At 37.1% G+C, this 19321-nt stretch overlaps 1 protein-coding gene and 1 long non-coding RNA gene across 3 annotated transcripts in view; both read left to right on the top strand.

Annotated features, from left to right (window-relative positions):
* The window catches only part of LOC106082348 (serine-rich adhesin for platelets), a 530048-nt gene that overhangs the window by 256690 nt on the left and 254037 nt on the right, over positions 1–19321 (top strand). The gene's annotated exons all lie outside the window — the stretch shown is intronic.
* LOC106082361 (uncharacterized) overlaps positions 1–19321 on the top strand; it is a 43275-nt gene that overhangs the window by 430 nt on the left and 23524 nt on the right. The gene's annotated exons all lie outside the window — the stretch shown is intronic.

Here is a 19321-nt window from a genome sequence, read left to right as displayed (position 1 = left end):
TGCGAACTTGTTTTCAGGTAATTGAAGGTTTTTGAGTTAAAAAATTTTCTTTTGCCATAAATATCTATTTTTTGCATGAGGTGTTTTGTTATGACTTTCAACAACTGTGCTTAGTATGGCGCAAATCGGTACATAACCTGATATAGCTGCCATAAAAACCGATCTGGGATCTTGACTTTTTGAACCTCTAGAGGACGCAATTCTCATCAGATTTGGCAGAAATTTTGTACAACAACTTCTCCTATGATCTGCAAAACACGTGTACAATATGTTCAGAATCGATCTATAGCTTAATACGGCTTCCATATAAAGCGTGTAATCACGCTACAGTCTTTAAAAATTGAGTTGAAATTTTACACAGACTCGTATTTCTTCTATACGCAGGTTAAATTCTTGAATGGGCCAAATCACACTATGCATGAAAACTCCCAACATCTGTCCCGAATATGGTCCAGATCGAACTATATTTAGAAATAGCTGCCATAGAGACCGATCTTTAGGGTCTAAAGACCATAAAAGGCACATTTATTCTCCGATTTTGCTGAAATTTGAAGCAGTGATATTCACTAGGGTCCTCGACATTCGACCTAAATATGGTGTATATCTGACCATATTTACATATAGCTGCCGATATGCCGTTTTAGGGTCTTAAGCCTATAACAGGGGCATTTAGTATCCGATTTTGCTGAAACTCAGAACATTGAGTTTTATTAGGCGCGTCGATATCCGAATCAAAAATGGTCCAGATCGGAATGAATCGGATGTTTGGGTCTTAGGCTTATAACAGGCGCATTTATTACCCGACGGATCTGACAATTTATGGTCTGAAGCCTATAACATGTACAATTATTACCCGATTTCGCTGGAATTTGGCAAAGTGAGATTTAGTGGACCCGCCCATATCCGAACTAAAAATGGTCAATATCGGAACATATTTAGATATAGCTGCCATATAGACCAATCTGCCGATTTTGAGTCTGAGGCCTATAACAGACGCATTTAATACCTGACTTCTCTGAAATTTGAAACAGTGAGTTGTATCAAGACTCCCAACATCTGTCCCGAAAATGGTCCAGATCGGGATATATTTAAGTATACATAGCTGAAATAGAGACCAATTTTCAGCTTTAAGCCTAAAGACCGTAAAAGGCGCCTTTATTCTCCGATGTTGCTGAAATTTGAAATAGTGTGCTGCTTTAAAACTTCCGACATCTAACCCAAATATGGCCCAGATATAGCTGTCATATAGATTGATCACCCGATTTAGAGCTTAATAACATGAACGGCGCACTTATTTCGAACTGTTACTTGTATAGAGCTTCTCGTCATCTGAACCAAATATGATTGAAATCGGATTATATTTGATGAGTATCAAAAATTCGGCTCGGCCGAATTTAATGCGTTTTTACTTGTTTTAATTGGAACAATTAAAAATTTAATTGAAATTTTCAAAACTTTCAATCATTTTTTTAATTGATTTATTAACAAATTAATTTTTTAATTAAAAATGCAATTTTTTTAATTGAAATTTGTTTCAATCATCTTTTTTCAAAACTGTGATTAAACTATCATTTTTGTGATTGAAGCAGTTTCAACTAAAACATTAATTGGATCAATTATTTTCGTAATTGAAACCGATTTTTATTTGTTTTCCTGTGTATAGAAATAAAAATTTTTCTCAGGAAGCTACAAATGTTATTTCTCAAAAATTCCTTTCATCGATATCTTAACCACCAGACACACTTAACAAAATTATGAGAGTTTAGCTGCTTTACTCATAGGTTGATATATTAAACTATTTTTTATTCATTCTTTATTTTATTCTTATTGAAACGACAGTTCTATTATAGTTTAAGTCAGCACGTTTTAAGAGTCCTCATTGTGAATTAAGTTCAACAACGCCACATAATCTGGGGCTCACAAAAAAACAACATTCCTCAATTATGAAAAGATCAAAACAAGTTTTTTTCCATACATTTTGTACAAATAAACGATTTCATTCAAAATACTTCGGAGCTTAATAAACTACACAAAAACATAAAAGCAAAATATCACCAGAAGTTTCAAAAACCAACAAAAAAAGTAAACAATCTGAGAGTAGAACAAAAAGCGGCGGTCTAATAATATTCTCACGCATATCACCTCCAGCGTGTACTTGAAATAAAACAAAGAACACCACCTGTTGGCGCTTCCAACAACACCATCATCCGGATGCGATTGTTTAGAGGCGGGCAGACGTCGCACTCACTAATCGTCTTTTGTGTGCTTTGACCACAATGGGTGTCTAACAGTACTTCAAGTAGTTACTTCACCAACTGTAATATCAAGATAGTTACTTCAACAAGAACCTGTGAAGTAACATTGTGTTACTACTTTGTGGTGTGGCGTTGGAAGGGGAAGTCATAACGAAATCCAAGTTTAAAGAAATATGAAAAAAGGTATTTTGAGTAAAATGTGCCGTTTTAGTACATTTGAAGGTTATAGGGGATACAAAATGGAACTCTGAACCAAACAGAGAAGAACAAAAAGTCAAAGATTTTGTTATGACTGACATGGTATAAAGGTTTTTAAAATGTTCAAAAGGGTTAAAAATTACGAGTTCTGTCATGTCTAGATCTGCCTTAGTTGTTGTTACTTAATTTTTTATTTTTATAATTCATCGCTAAAATATGAAATCATTTACAACTACTACAAATAATTTGGAGATATAAAATGTTTAATACATTTTAAGAATCCTGCTGCATGTTATTTTTTTTTTGTACTTCAAGTTTATCTGCTTAAACTTAAGCTTCTAGTGCTTGCTTTTTAACAGATTGGTGAAGGAAACCTTACATAAATCTTCAATAGACAATCATTCATTAGATACAAGTATGTATCTCGGAAAACTCTTCAAAATACAACGTTTTAACAAAATAAATTGTCACTGATACACTCAAAGACTAGTCAATATTTTTGTGCAATACAAAGTTTTGAACTATTGAACTCGCTAGACTCTGACCAAGACTCTATGACGGGATTTCTTAGAGCTTAGAGTATAAAATTGTCCTCACAGACTATACGACGAGGTTAACGCAACAGTGGTGTAAATTCAGAATCCTGACTATGGTCCGTTTTCTGCAGATAAATCTCCACCATTGCAAGGCCGCTTCGGCAACACTAAAGGTCCTTATGATGACAGGAGGATTTGATGTGGTTCTTATCCAGGAACCATATATGTGTCTAGGAATGATTCGTGGACTAAGTATTCCTTGATTTGAACTACTCAAAAGTACGGGGAATGGAAGGCACATATCCTGTATTCTTTCAAAGAATGGTGTAAATATTTTTCTTCTACCGTCGTTAAGCACTTTAAATTCAATAGTACCCCGCCTTGAAATATACAAGTCTCATTACTGGTTGGCTTCCCTATATATGGCACACGGTTCAAAGATGACGCCTTCTAGCCTTGAGTTGCTGGTTGAGGCCGCTTCTGCAGGGAAAAGAGTCTGAAGAAGAGGTGATGCTAATGCACATCATCAGATATGGGAAAGTTCGGATGTCAACGAAAGGGGTGAGCTGCTTATCGAATATATTATAAGTTGAAATTTGTAAAGAGTTGCAATTTGTAAAGAGTTGCAATTTGTAAAGAGGGATCGGAAAACATTGCAAATTGCAAATTTTGCCCAAGAACATTCCACTAAGAAACAGGGGCGAACTTCTCACATATCAATGAGTGCAGTTCGATTTAAGTTTAAGCTCATTTATAAGGGGCCTCCTTTTGATAGCCGAGTCCGAACGGCTTGCCGCAGTGCGACAGCTCTTTGGAGAGAAGTTTTACATGGCATAGTACCTCACAAATGTTGCCAGCATTAGGAGGGGAAACCACCGTTGAAAAATTTTTTCTCATGGTCTCGCCAGGATTCGAACCCAAGCGTTCAACGTCATAGGCGAACACGCTAAACTCTGCGCTACGGTGACGCAGAGGAAGATATAGGCGTAAGAATATGCGACTGGGAAGTGTTGGATGATAACAGCTTCTCTGATCTTGGTTATATTAGTTTCAGCCTTGGAAAAAATACTGCAGAAGTGGTTCCTTGGCTAAACAGAAGAAAGGCGAATTGGGATAGATTTCGGCACACATTCTGCACGTTTATCCCTTCTAGACCTGAAAAGAAAGTGGAAACTGCAGAGGATATAGACATAATGGTCAAGCAAATCTGAAGGCCCTGAATGACTTGCTTGGGACGGCATGTCTTGAGCTAAGACAAGGGGCAAACAGCGATCGCCATGGTGACCCCCGAACTGGATGGTGTAAGGAAAGGGTGCAGAAAACTGCGATGAGGCGAATACCAAGGCTGAACTAAGAAAATACAAGGGCAAGTTGAAAAAGGTTTAGAACAAATCCTTGATGGAATTCTGTAGCTTCGTGGAGGAGAAATCTAATCTTACCCCTCTAGGTTAAGAAAGATTCTGTCCTCTAGACCTTTAACAGTGGGGTATATTTAGAAGTCAAAGAATGTATGGACAATGTCTAGTGAGGAAACACTAGAACCACCCGTTGATACACATCTCCCGGGAAATTCTCCAATGGACAATGTGGCGACAGAAGATGTTGTCACAGGTATGCATTCGTCGGAAATTGTGTCTGAGCTGAAAATTCTATGGGCGATAAGAAGTTTCGACTCCTTTAAGTCGCCAGGTCCTGATGATGTATCACCGGTTGAATTACAATCTGTGTCTGATAGACTGGTTCCTTAGCTTAGAGAGATATACTTTGCTTCTATCAGCATTTCATTTATACCTGTGGAATGGAGGGACACAAAGGTATTTTCATTCCGAAAACAGGAAAAACTTACCTCACGAAGGCGAAAGATTTTCGTCCTATTAGTCTGTCATACTTTATGCTCAAGACTCTAGAGAGGTTGATAGAAACATATCTCAGGCCAAAAATCCCTGTGGAACGCCGGTCTCGGCAAAATCATGCATATTGTTAAGGAAGAAGTTTCCAAGCTCTCTAAGATACTTCAGGAAGGTCTACGTACAACAGCGAATTGGGCTATCAAAAGTTGTCTAGACGTGAATCCGGGTAAGTTAGGGTAGTTCTTTTCAGCAGGAAATACAAGTTTCCTACAGTGGCACCTGTCTCCTTGGGAAGAGAAAGCTCAAAATACCTGGGTGTTTTGCTGGACAGGAAATTGAACTTAAAATCAAGCATTTTGAAAAGGCCAAGAAAGGCAACCTTTGCGCTATACACCTGCAAGAGAGCCATTGGCAAATGGGAGCTTTCTCTTTGGTCATGAGGCGGTTACAAAGACTGGATTATCCATGATATAATGCCCTATGTTCCAGGCCCGATGTGGATTACACATTGCCTGAATCGCTTTGTCATAAAAAAAATACTGTACTACTATTCCTGATAGAACCGATTAGAACCACGATGTCCCTGATAATAAAAGAAGAACTAGGACTGGTCATATCGACCACTGCAGTGTGTATCAAGTGGAGATCCTTTATAATGGAATGGCTAATATATAATATCAGATAGCCAGGCAGCTATTAAATCTCTTGATTTCTGAACACAAAAACTGCCCTCGACTTTTGCAGAACTCTCAACGAGATGGTTGAACAGTTCAAAATTCACCTGTTCTTGGCGCCGGGCCACAGAGATACCCCAAGAAATTGTTAAGCAGACGAGCATGCGAGACAAGGAACTAACTAACACATTCCAGAGGAACTGGAATTTGTGGGTATGCCTCTTAGGACATAGAAGCTAAGTCTTCAGGATCAGACCCGAAGGGCAACAAATAGCAGATGGTCAAAAAGTGCGTTTTGTGAACTTTCCAAAATTATGCGGTTCAATCTAGACTTAACAATTTCTACCGCTTTGCCATCGCTGGCTACAACAATCGCCTCAGTCATTGTGTCCGTCATGACATAATGTTAATATGATATACCATAAGTAGCATTATTTGGAATTTTTAGTATACTCATAGAAAATAGACTGCTGATAATACCAGACATTGGCTACTGACTGTAAGTAGTAAAAATTTTTGCTATTTCAGCAGCGTTCTCAAGAGTTCTCTCCTTATAGACCCCAGAAAATCAAGGACCCTGAAATGTTGGACACCAATCGTAATTTATAAAATTTTATTATTTTGCTTTGAAACTCCAAGGTCCCATTATTTTATTTATTTATTGTATTATTTTTAATCCTTCTGAAAATCTTCGGTAATAAACCGAGGATGCATCCGTACCTTATGAGCACCGAAATGTTAACAACTGTTCAGTTCCCAAAATAAGCCATTGCAAACCTTTAGAATTAATATAAAAAATTACAAACACATATTTGAAATATGAACTCATCATCATCATCATCATGAACAAAGGAATGTCAGAGAACTCTCCTCTAATGAAGTGTAAAAATTCTACAACACCTTATTAGAGGAAATACTTCGCTGTTAATTGATTATGACATTTGTTTGTCATTATTTATTTTTCAAATCAATCATTGGAAAATGTTAATAAAGAATTACAACAACAACAAAAGAAGTTAAAAAAATATACATAAAAAAGAGTTAATATATTAACAGACTAGATGAGATCAGATGAGATGACCAGTCGGGTGAACGCTTTGTGCTGGATAACAATTGTTGCATTGTCTCTTGTGTTAAAGTGAATGTCTCGCTGTACTAACTTGAAGAATAAAAGTGGTTTGTTGTTGATGATAAATATCATCAAGTTGAAAATTGTGCAGACATTAACATTGGCGACATGTTCGTTGGCTCCATGCCAAAAGATGAAGTTGATGCGTAATGGGATGAATTGGTGCGTTGATGTTGTTGCGTCTGCGTAAAGTCGTTCGACAAAAGCATACACTGGAAGATAAGACAAATAAGTAAGTCGATGTCCACAGCAGTCGGGTGTGCGATTTTTCAGAATTCACTCAAAGTAAATACAGAGAACTAAGTGCCTATTAACTCAGTTCACCCTGGTGTTGCCATATGACAACCCAAAAATTTTTATGAGTTCTAACAGTTTTTATACCCTCCACCATAGGATGGGGGTATACTCATTTCATCATTCCGTTTGTAACACCTCGAAATATTCGTCTAAGATCTCATAAGGTATATATATATTCTTGATCGTCATGACATTCTAAGTCGATCTAGCTATGTTCGTCCGTCCGGCCGTCCTTCTGTAGAAAGCACGCTAAATTTCGAAGGAGTAGAGCTAGGTGTTTGAAATTTTGCATAATTACTTCTTGTTAACAAAGGTCGGTTGGGATTGTAAATGGTTCAAATCGGTTCACGTATGGTTCTAATCGATTCAAAACCAGATATAGCTCCCATATAAACCAGACTCCCGAATATACTTCTTAAGGCTATAGAGGACGCAAATCTTATCCAATTTGGCTGAAATATTGCACGAGGACCTTTCCTATGACCTTCAACAATTGTACCGAACATGGTTCCAATCGGTCAAAACCTGATACATCTCCCAAGTAAACCGATCTTATCCGATTTTGCTGAAATTTTGAACGATGACTTTACCAATGACCTCCAATAGATGTACCAAGAGGAACCCATAGAAACCGATCTCCCGAATATACTTCTTGAGACTATTCTTATCCGATTTGATTTGGCTAGAATTTTGCACGAGGACTTCTCCCATACAGCTCCCATATAAACCGAATATACTTCTTAAGCCTATATAGGATGCAATTCTTATCCGATTTTACCGAAATTTTTAACGATGACTTTGCTGATGACCTCCTATCTCCCGAATATACTTCTTGAGACTATTCTTATCCGAATTTGCACGAGGACTTCTCCCATGACCTCCAACATAAGTGCCGAGTATGGTTCCAATCGGTCCAAAACATAATATAGCTCCCATATAAACCGATCCCCCGTATATACTTCTTAAGCTCCTAAACAGCGCAATTCTTATCCAAGAATATAAAAAATCCACAGGGTTTCTTGATATTATCCTTTTTTATTTTGTACACGCAAAAAAATAAAACGTTTGAGATATTTTTACGAGAAACAAAATACTTTTATTACTATGTTTTTCTTTTTATGTTACTATGTAACGTTTCGCTTCATCATATCAAACTTTGCCATAAACGTAGTATTATCGAATGTAACTAATTTTGTTTTTTGTAAACCCTTTAGCAACTTCGCCTACGGTAAAGTACCTTTCTGGTGTTGCAAAACCGAAAACTCTTTAATTTCAAAAGTGATTCGATATGCGCAACGATTTTTCGTGCAACGAACCAATAATTATTCTCTTGTATTTCACCTACTTGAGAGAAAGAATAAGTATTTGAGGGTATAGGCCAGTGTTTCGCAATACTCTCTCTTTTGCACATTAATTCGTACGTACACAAGAAAATAACCCCAACCAGACCCATAGGCTTGCAAATAATTGCAATCGTGTGCTCGTCACTAGTATAGACACATTCTCACGCACAACATTTTTTCTTTTTTTTTGTTTTGTTTGAGCCAAGAGCAGTCAGCGTATTGAGTAGCTCGGACGAGTGCGCATACATTGTTTGGTAATATATACGCGATAGAGAAATGTTCATCCAAAAGTATGTATTTAAATGTGCGAAAACAACAACAACAATTTATTTTGCTTTCTTTATAGCGTAACGAATACAGCAGATCACAATACAAAATAGTAATGGGATTTGAAAAAATGAAGGGTTTTTAATATAATTGTGTATCATAACATTGAAATAAATCTAAATATACTCTGAAAGAGTTTGAATTACCAACTGAGATCGGCTTATAATTAGTAAAAATTTGAGTTTGAATTATGTTACAACATAAGATTGAACTTAGCATCCTTTTCAATATGCATATATTATAAATAAAGAAAAACTATTTGAAACTCCGAATAACATTTTATATATCAAGAAGAGGCCACCGTAGCGCAGAGGTTAGCATGTTTGCCTAGGACGCTGAACGCCTGGGTTCGAATCCTGGCGAGTCCATCAGAACAAATTGTCAGCGGTGGTTTTCCCCTCCTAATGCTGGCAACATTTGTGAGGTACTATGCCAGGTAAAACTTCTCTGCAAAGAGGTATCGCACTGCGGCACGCCGTTCGGACTCGGCTATAGAAAGAAGGCCCCTTATCATTGAGCTTAAACTTGAATCGGACTTCACTCATTGATATGTGAGAAGTTCGCCTCTGTTCCTTAGTGTTCATGGGCAAAATTTGCATTTGCAATATACGCTGGTTTGCGGGAGAGCTTTATCTCAAGAAACGCGATACTACCTCTCTCAAATGTAGCCTACACTACGGTCCTGTTTTTGTTGATGGCAGCATCTTACATACAAACTTACATTTTAGTTAAACTTAAACAATTTCCTCCGTTTTCTCTGTGGATTGGCGGCGTTATTATTTTAGTAGTTTTTTCTTCCGACTGTCGTTTAAATTGCCGCTATTGAATTATTTTTTTTCTGGCCTTTTGTGCTTTGAATAAAAAAGTGCTCGACGCACGCGCAAAAGAACCCAACTTGGCACTGGGGTTAAGTTGTTAGGGCCGCCAACAAACGTTGCTGCTTGTTTTGATGTTTATCATTGTGTGATTTTATGTTGCTGGTTGTCGTGTCTGTCGCCCCCATGGTGTTGCTGTGCTGTTTTGTGTTGTTTGATTTCGCTTTTTATTACACAATCTTTTGTTGTTATTCATTCCGCTACTGCCAAAGTTGTTGGCCTGCTGGCGGCCTTATCTTTGTGGCTTGCAAATTCAATTTTCTCAAAGAAAAAAACTAAAAAACGGATCTGAAAATTATTTGTATTTTCGGGCCATAATGCAATATTATGCGGGCAATTTGTCAAATATGATAAATTTGTTTGCAAAAAAAAAATAATCATTTATGCTATTGCCTGCAGTTTGCTTACTTTCGAAATATTGCATTTACCTCAAGTGTATATTGATGTTGAGTAATAACTGCACCCTCTGCATACTTATGGGAATTTTTGTTTGTCGTAATTTGTTTCATATTTAAAAAAAGGTTTAGGATTTGCTTTAGTTTACTTATAGAATTATTTGATTTTTATCATTTAAATTGACTTAATACCACCTAACGAACAAAAGATCGACGACTTGACAATCAGCGACTTTCTCAATGTAGGTTCATTTGCCAATGAACATACCATTAAGGAAGAGGGGCAAACTTCTCATACATCATTGAGTGCTGTCTAATTCATGTTTCATCTCAATCACAAGGGGCCTAATTTTTAAAGCCGAGTCTCCCACACCTCTTTGGGGAGAAGATTTGTACATGGTATAATACCTCACAAATGTCGCCAGCTTCAGAAGAGAAACATTTCTCTTTCTGATGTTCTCGCCAGGATTCGAACTCAGTGCTGGGACAGTGGACTCAGTGCGTTAGGCGGCACTGAAGACGACGTTGGAACCATCACCGATTTTCTCAAGATTCGGTAGACCAGGAAAGGCAAAGATACTAATATCGAAAGTAGTATCTTACTAATATCGAAACGGAGACCACCGTAGCGCAGAGGTAAGCATGTCCGCCTATGACGCTGAACGCCTGGGTTCGAATGATAGTGCCTTTATTCACGAGCCATGGAATGAACCATATCAACTAACATTTATTCTAAGCTAACGCGGGAACTCGGCCAAGGACCTGCGTTATTGGATATGAACATTTAAGAAATATATTTTCCCCAGAGTTGTCAACGTCGGATAAGATAGGGAGTGGGTGGAACACCTGGCATCACTTTGACTGCCTATCGACTGGTAAAGAAGGCTGCACCGACTGGTGACGAAGGCCTAACAGACAGAAATTTTGGTACTAAAAGAAAGCGATGCGAACTTCCTCTACATTTCGTGAGGTAGTATTAACATTAATAAGCAGGATCAAGTCCTGTCCGAATTCTTGAATAGTAATGACCTAATAAAACTTAATTTTGGTAACACTGCTACCTTTGTTACCAGCATTAGGGAGAAGCTTTTAGATTTGAGAGAAGGTTTTTGATTTGACAATAGGGAGAAGCTTTTAGATTTATCAATATGTTCGGAAAACCTAATCGATGAGGCTTATGATTTGGGGTCGTCGTGAAGCACTTCTTCTCAGACCATTGCCGTATTAGGTCATCGTCGAATGCGATAAGCTTCCGTAACAAGTTGAAAAGCAAATAGACAAAATTTGCAAGACTACACGCAGAAAAATTAATCTGCTGATACCAGCAAACACTGATAAATTTAAAAATTTTGAACTTTTGAATAAATACAATCAAAGTTTTTGAATTTTTGAAAATTTTTGCTGTCAGTAAACTTGGTTGGCTCGAAACCTTTCGGGAGGACGCAGTCCGAGTTAAGGGCTTCGGGGACTATGGGGAGATACAGATCATGAGAAGGTGATGCTATTACTGAAAGGAAGTAAGAAGGAGGTTAGTACATCTTTCGACATCATAATAGGACACATAGTAGTCACGAGCTCACTAATGCAAAAAGATGCGACAACTGATATCATGTGTAGGGCATGTGCGGAAGATGATGAGACGTTGGAGCCTTTCCCGGCTTTCGCGGCTAACGGATTCCAGTACTTAGTTGGGAAACCCAATGCAAGACATGAACCGACTTGGGGCTTGGTATGGAAAACAATAATAGAGTTTTTGCTGACTTAAATTTTCTTTTTCGAACTTACTTTTTAGTATTGAGAGCGCACAACAAGCCGATTATTGGCTTAGACGTATCTCTATAGTGCCACGGAACGGAAATTTTGTACAGATACTTCTTATAGATATAGATCGTTCGGGATTGTAATTGCCATTAATTTTTATCCAATTTGGATGAAATTTGTCTTAAGGACTTGGGTTCTGACTTCCAATATCAGTTTTGAGTATAATCTGGATCGGTCTATAAAAAGGTATAGACCCCATACAAACCGATTAGATTGGACTTCTTGAACCCATAAAAGCCTCAGTTGTCATCCAATTTATCTGAAACTTCGCACAAGGACTTCCAACATCATTGCCGAATGTAATCCAAATCGGCCAATAATCTGCTATATCCCCATATAAACCGATTCCCGGATTGCTACAAAGACTTCTGCTTGAACTTTACACTTCCATGGCAAGTATAATCCGAATCGGTCTATATACTGATATAGATCCCATATAAACCGATCCCTGGAATAGACTTTGGAGCTCCAAAAGTCCTTTATTTAATTTGACTGCAATTTGTCCAAAGACTTCGGCTATGGCTTCCAGCGCCCATGCCAAGTATGATCCGATTCGGTCTGTATACTGATATAGGCCCCTTACGTGAGCCCACAGTAGCCGCAAACAATTTCCGATTTTGTTGTTGTACAATAAAATAATTCTAATACAAACTGAGTGCAAAAGAAAAATTTTTAGCGGAATTCATTGTGGCGGTTGTACCCAAGATTCGTCCCGGCCGAGCTTTGCACGTTTTTACTTGTTTGCTTTCCAAACATTAACTTTAAACTCTTGTTAGCTATTGTTATACCCACCACATCGAAATATTAATTTTCGACCCTATAAAGTATATAAATTCTTGGTCCTCGTAAAAATTCAAGGCGATCTGGCTATGTCCGTCCGTCCGTCTGTCAGTTGAAATCACACCAAAGTCTTTAAAAACGAAGATATTGGGCTGAAAGTGCACAGATTCTTTTTTTAAGGCAGTTTAAGTTCGAAGGCGGGACTATATCTTAGTATAGACCGATCTCCCGATTTAGTGTCTTAGGCTCATAAAGGCTGCATTTATTACCCTATTTGGCAGAAATTTGGCACAATTATTTGTGTTAGGATCCTCGACATTAAATCGGTGCTTATCTTAATATAGCCCCCATAAGGACCGATCTGCCGATATAAGACCTCAGGCCAAAAAACCGCATTTATTGGCCTAGTTGGCTGAAATTGACCACAGTGAACTGTGTTCAGCCCTTCGACGTACGTGTCGAGTATGGTATAGATCGGATCATTTTTTGAATTGAAGGTCTTTCACCATAAATAGCGTGTTTATTCCGCGATTTTTCTGAAATTAGGTAGAGCTATGTTAAGCCCTTACATATCCTCCTCGAATATGGCGCAGATCGGATCGTATTTCGATATAGCTGAAATATGTATCGATCTCCCGATTTAAAGTCTTGAACCCATATAAGACTATTTTATTACCAGATTTTGCTGAAATTTGGAAAGTGAATTGCGTCGAATTTAGTCCAGATCGGATCATGTTTTGCTTGTAGCTGCTATAGGTTTAGAATCATACTTTTTCACGGGATTTTAATGAATTGTGGTTTATATATACTCCAGGTGGGTATTTAAAGTTCGGCCCGGCCGAATTTAAACTTAATGCATTTTTTTATAATTTATAATTTAATTGTTTATTGCAATTAAATCTCAAATTTCGTTAAACATCAGTTGAATTATATTCTATCTTCTTTAAAATACAACAATAACATTAATTTCGAAATTATAGGCGCAGTATAGTTGCGAACATTTTGTTAAAAGTTTTTATTTTCATATTCACCCCAAATATTTATATAAAAAATTCCATTTGATTGTTATAAAAATAAACAATTGGCAACAAAATAAGTTAATGAGTTATCAAAGAGAAGAAACGGCAAAAAAAGAAAACTGTTAATTCATGTCTGTTATATGTGAGGTGGTGCGGAGAAAAAGAAAAAAAATACAAACTTATTAAATACACTCAATGGTCCGCAAATTATTGCGCAAAAAATAACAACAACAAACGAACTAATTCCCGCTCTTGGGAATGAGGCTCAAATATGATATTAAAGTCACGGAAATGCCTTGAAAATACAATAACAACTTAACCGTGTCGATTTTTTTAAAATAGTGAAGATGGAATAGAAAAAAATCACTGCAAATTTCAGTTGTTATAAACAAAAATAATAATGCTTAAGAAAACAAAACTTTAAAATAATAATAATAAAAGAAACAATTTAAAAAATGTATTAAAAGGCAATAAAGTGGAATATTTCTGACTGTATTTTCAACCAAATTAAAAAAAAAGAAAAAAAAAACCTTCATAAGCCAAGACAACTTGATATTAACTTTGGAGGACCATATTGGTAAATAGTTATTTTTTCCCTAATCTGTTGGAAGGTGGTAATAATACAGTGCGCGAAATGAACATAGGTTCACCCAAAAATACACTGAAAAAAGCGAAAATGCAAGAAATTGATTTACAATTCTTTAGTTTTGAAGAGCGTATTAGTTATTTACATAAACATAACCTTAATTTCAGAAGATTTGGTGTTAAATAAATATAAATTCAAGAAATTCGACAAAGGTCTGAACAAATTTTAGAATTAGTCGATTAATCGAATGTAGAATTTTTTATCGAGTGGACCAACATTTAAAAAACTTCTGTCGGTATTTCGGCCTATGGGGTTCTTAAGACATGTTTTAGTTCGGAGGTAATTTCGTACTGCTTTCCATTGGTAAAAAGTTTTCGTTCCCCATAGGACTCTGATGGGATTTATATCTGGACTAAGTGTGGGTCAATTTAAACTTCAATATTTTTTGGAAGAAAGACACGGTTTTTTGTGGCATGCTTGTAGATTTTGCATAATCCTGCTAAAAAATTATGTCCGGGCCCATTAATTTTTCATCAATTTCCAACAATGATAATTTCAACATTTCTACATAACCTCCAAAGATAATTTTAGTTGTAATATAAGCCAGGGGAAAGGAGAACCTAAAATGTTGGCTTATTTCGTTCGGTTTTTATTTACGGAATCCCAAGTTGGCACGAAAAGTCGACTTTTAGACTTTGAGACTTTAATCAAAATAGGAAAAGTCGACTTTTCGACTTTATCAAAGTCGATTTATGCAAAAAGTAGACGCTTCGACTTGGTGTCCAAAATTTTCTTAATAATAATCTATTACCTATGAGTTTTCCTAACATTTTGCGATGAAGTTGTAATCATTTCTTTGCATTTGCAAAAAAAGGATTTATTAGGAAGAATTTAAAATGCAAAATTGTGTGTGTTGCCCTTTTGCTAGGTTCCTACCAAAATTGGTAGGTTTTTATTGTCCTGGTAGGTTAGTAGGCTGATCTCAATTTTTGGTAGGTTTTTCCAACATATAAATACTCAGTTAATTACTGAAAAAATCACCGATGATAACTTAAAATTCGTTTCTGTGTATTCGTTAAGAGCGCAGAACAAAACCATGGGCCAAATACAGTTACAAGGGGTCTCACTGCTTCAAATTTCGGTAAAAAGGCAGTAAAATCTGAAATTTACGTAACTGATACGAATGTTAAGGTATCTCTTCCAAATTTCGTAAATTCTGGCTAGGATGAAGTCAGTTGGAAGCCATGAGAGAAATCCTTGTACAAAATGATAGTCTAATCGGATGAAAATTGCGTCTATAGAGGGCGCATCCAAATGTATCCTAAAGAATACATTCAGTGTCGGATTGTTTATTTTTGTTTAGTTTTCCAAAAAATTCAACCTTTGCAATAGTATCGATTGGAAAAATATCAAAATCGATATTCAATCAAAAAATTAAATATCGATAGTGCCATCGATATTTAGCCAACTCTACTATAGACCGAGGCCACCGCAGCGCAGAGGTTAGCATATTCGCCTATGATGCTGAACACCTGTGTTCCAATCCTGGCGAGACCATCAGAAAAATTTTCAGCTGTTCTTTTCCCCTCCTAATGCTGGCAACTCCAAAAAGGTGTCGCACTGCGGCACGCCGTTCGGTCTCGGCTATAAAAAGGAGGCCCCGTATCATTGAGCTTAAAATTTTAATCGGACTGCACTCATTGATATGTGAGAAGTTTGGCCCTGTTCCTTAATGGAATGTTCATGGGCAAAATTTGCATTTGTATAGACCGATTCAGACCGTAAGCCCTCTAGAGGCTAAAGAAGTCAAGACCCCATATCCTTTCATATGGCAGCTATATTAGGTTGTTGACCGATTTAAACCATATTTGGCACAATTCTTGGAAGTCATAACAAACCACGTCATGCTAAATCGGATAAGAATTGCGCCCTCTAGAGGCTCAAGAAGTCAAGACCCCAGATCGGTTTATGAGACAGTTATATCAGGTTATGGACCGATTTAAACCATACTTAACACAGTTGTTGGAAGTTATAACAAAGCATGTCATGTTAAATCGGATAAGAATTAAGCCCTTTAGAGGATCATGATTCAAGATCGGTTTATTTGGCAGCTATATCAGGTTATATACCGATTTAGACCATACTTAGCACATTTGTTAGAAGTCATAAAAAACACTTCATGCTAAATTTCAGCCAAATCGGATAGGAATTGTGCCCAAGAATTCAAGATCCAAGGTCGATTTATATGACCCATTTACAATCCCAACCGGTCTACCGTAATAGGAAGTATTTCTGCAAAATTTCAAGCGGTTAGCTTTACTTCTTCGAAAGTTAGCGTCATTTTAAGTCGATCTGGTCGTGTCCGTCCGTCCATCTGTCTGTCGAAAGAACGTTAACTTTCGAAGGAGTAAAGTTGGCCGCTTGAAATTTTGCACGAATGCACTTTTGATTAGTGTAGGTCGGTTGGGATTGTAAATGGGCCAAATCGGTCCATGTTTTGATATAGCTGCCATATAAACCTATCTTGGGTCTTGACTTCTTGAGCCTCTAAAGGGCGCAATTTTTATCCGATTTGACTGAAATTCTGCACGTGGTGTTTTGGTATTACTTCCAATAGCTGCGCTAAGTATGGTTCAAATCGGTCCATGTTTTGATATAGCTGCCATATAAACCGATATTGGGTCTTTAATTCTTGAGCCTCTAGAGGACGCAATTCTCATCCGATTTGACTGAAATTTTGCAGGTAATATTTTGATATCACTTCCAACAACTGTGCTAAGTATGATTCAAATCGGTTCATAGTCTGGAATAGCTGTCGTATAAACCGATCTGGGATCTTAACTTCTTGAGCCTCTAGAGGGCGCAATTCTCATCCGATTTGACAGAAATTTTGTACATCGGCTTCTCTCATGACCTTCAACAATGACTTCTGCAATGTTCAGCATTCATTTATCGTGCGAATCGGACTATAACTTGTTTTCCTTTATCTTCTGCTAATAAAGGAATTTCACGAGCCATTTTCGTATTCAATCGTTTCTAAGAAAAAAATTTGTAAGAATCCATATTTTTGCAATTATCACATCTATTAAGCACAATGAACAATAAAATAAGGTGGTACGAGGTTTGTTATTGATATTTCGGGTTCAGCAATACAAAAAAATCTTTTAATAAAAAAATTCTCCGGGAAGATCAACACACCTTTGCAAGCGCAAATCCATTTGTTCCAAAAATTGTTGTTTCCTTTCTGATGACAACAATGTAACTAATCGATCTTCGCTTTTTTGGTCATCATCATCATCATCCCCATCATCATTGCCGATGACAATGAGACTCTGATGATGGATCTTTTGTTTGTTTGTTAAGTTTTTGATGATGACTTTGTGTTTACTTAACCTACTTTAATATGATATTTTATATAAACCTGACTATACCGAATGGATTGTTAACGGTTTTTTGGGGACACTTCATATACGATAAAATAAAAAAATAAAAACTAAAAATGCTTGAAATTGAATGGACATCATTACATTTTGCAAAGAATTTAGAGAAAAATTAAAAAGTAAATCTACACTTGCTGAAAAATTGCTAAATCAAATTTTATGGTTTATTAAAAGCATATTATTTTTGATTTACTATCAGCGTAGGCTGTAATAATTGTAATTTTAATTGAGTCTTAAACCAGCGGAAACTTGAAAATAATCTCTGCTTTTTATTTGCCTTAAATGGTGATGTCTCGCCTAGGTTCATTAATTGCCAACAGAAAAATCGTAGTTATTTAATACTTTAGTTAATGAAATTCAATTCCCCGTGTAACTTTAGAGATGTGGTGGGAAACAGAGAATGGAATTCATAGTTGGTAATCATCTGCCCATGGCTCCCTTTCTCTCTCTCGCCCATACCTCATATGGCTGTTACTTCACAAACCATTTGTTGATATAGAATAAAAGTTCAATGAATGATGACTACTTCCATACAATGTGTAATCGGCTCCAGAATTTTTGTTCAACATAATTGTGATTCAATCGCATGAAAAGAGGAACAAACGGACGGGCCTTCTGTTGGCATTTGCGGCGATGTAACGATCGGCGATCGTGATCTTTAAGTATTAACAAAATCGTTCATTCCTCTGAATGTTATTTAAACGTTGAAAACACAATTTTATGTTGGAGAATTTTAGCGTTGTGCTGATCGTACGAACGAACCCATGGTGAAGCAGGAGAAGGTAGAGTTGATGGTGTACGTGTTCCTCTTAATGATTGGCACGTGACTTTGTGGACTAAGAAGTACCAACATTGCCCTGATGGCGGCGGCGGCGATGATGGCGTCGCAAAAGGCAACATTGTTATGGCATGAAGGAAGGTCTCAGTAATTTGCCGGCATGTATTCAATTTCAAATTCATGGTCAGTTGTGGTATTATTGATTGATTATCGCAAACTCGTGTCCAATGGGTATAAAGCGAGAAAAGGCCTACTATTCTAAGTTCATTATTCAATAAATAAAGGGCACAGATTCAAAGGAGCAATAGGATATTTCGAGGTTATAGATTTGAAATTTAAAAAGCAACTTTAATGCATATATTCCTTAAAGTATTTTTATGGAAAAGTTGATGTAACAAGCGACGCAATATTGTTGTGACTTGCATCTTCCTTCAACTGGGTTTTTCAAATCCATGACGGTTTCAATAGGAATTCAAAAAAGTTCCTTCTAAAAAAGAAGCGTTCTTTTTTTACAAATGATGCTTAAAAGTCATAAATGCTTTGGGCGATAAAAAGTTTCTAATGGATGATTTTTTAGCTATTATCTTTTTGGCAACACTGGTTTTAATGGCTGCTCACGCACTTTTCGTGTTTTGTTTCACTGTCAAACATTTTCGGTTTGGTCTATAATTTTACCATGAATCGAGGATGGGAAAATCCGCATCGTTTGGGTGCCGGGCCATAACGGAGTAAGGGGAAATGAAAGGGCAGACGATTTGGCGCTGAAGGCCAGAGGACTGTCGTCAATAAACTTGGTTAACCCTAAGTCTTTTGGGTCGACGCAGTCCGAGTTAAGGGAGTGGGCGACGAATGCGCATGCAACATTGTGGAACAGCGAAACGGTCGGTAGGACGGTGAAAATCCTATGGGGAGGTCCAGATCGTGAGAAGACGAGGCTATTACTGAAAGGAAGCAAGAAGGAGGTCAGTATAGCTATTGGTATAATAACGGGACACATACGAGAACGAGCTCACTTATG

The sequence above is a fragment of the Stomoxys calcitrans genome, chromosome 2, assembly GCF_963082655.1.
Source record: "Stomoxys calcitrans chromosome 2, idStoCalc2.1, whole genome shotgun sequence".
Lineage (NCBI taxonomy): Eukaryota > Metazoa > Arthropoda > Insecta > Diptera > Muscidae > Stomoxys > Stomoxys calcitrans.
This window is presented reverse-complemented; position numbering and strand designations above follow the sequence as displayed.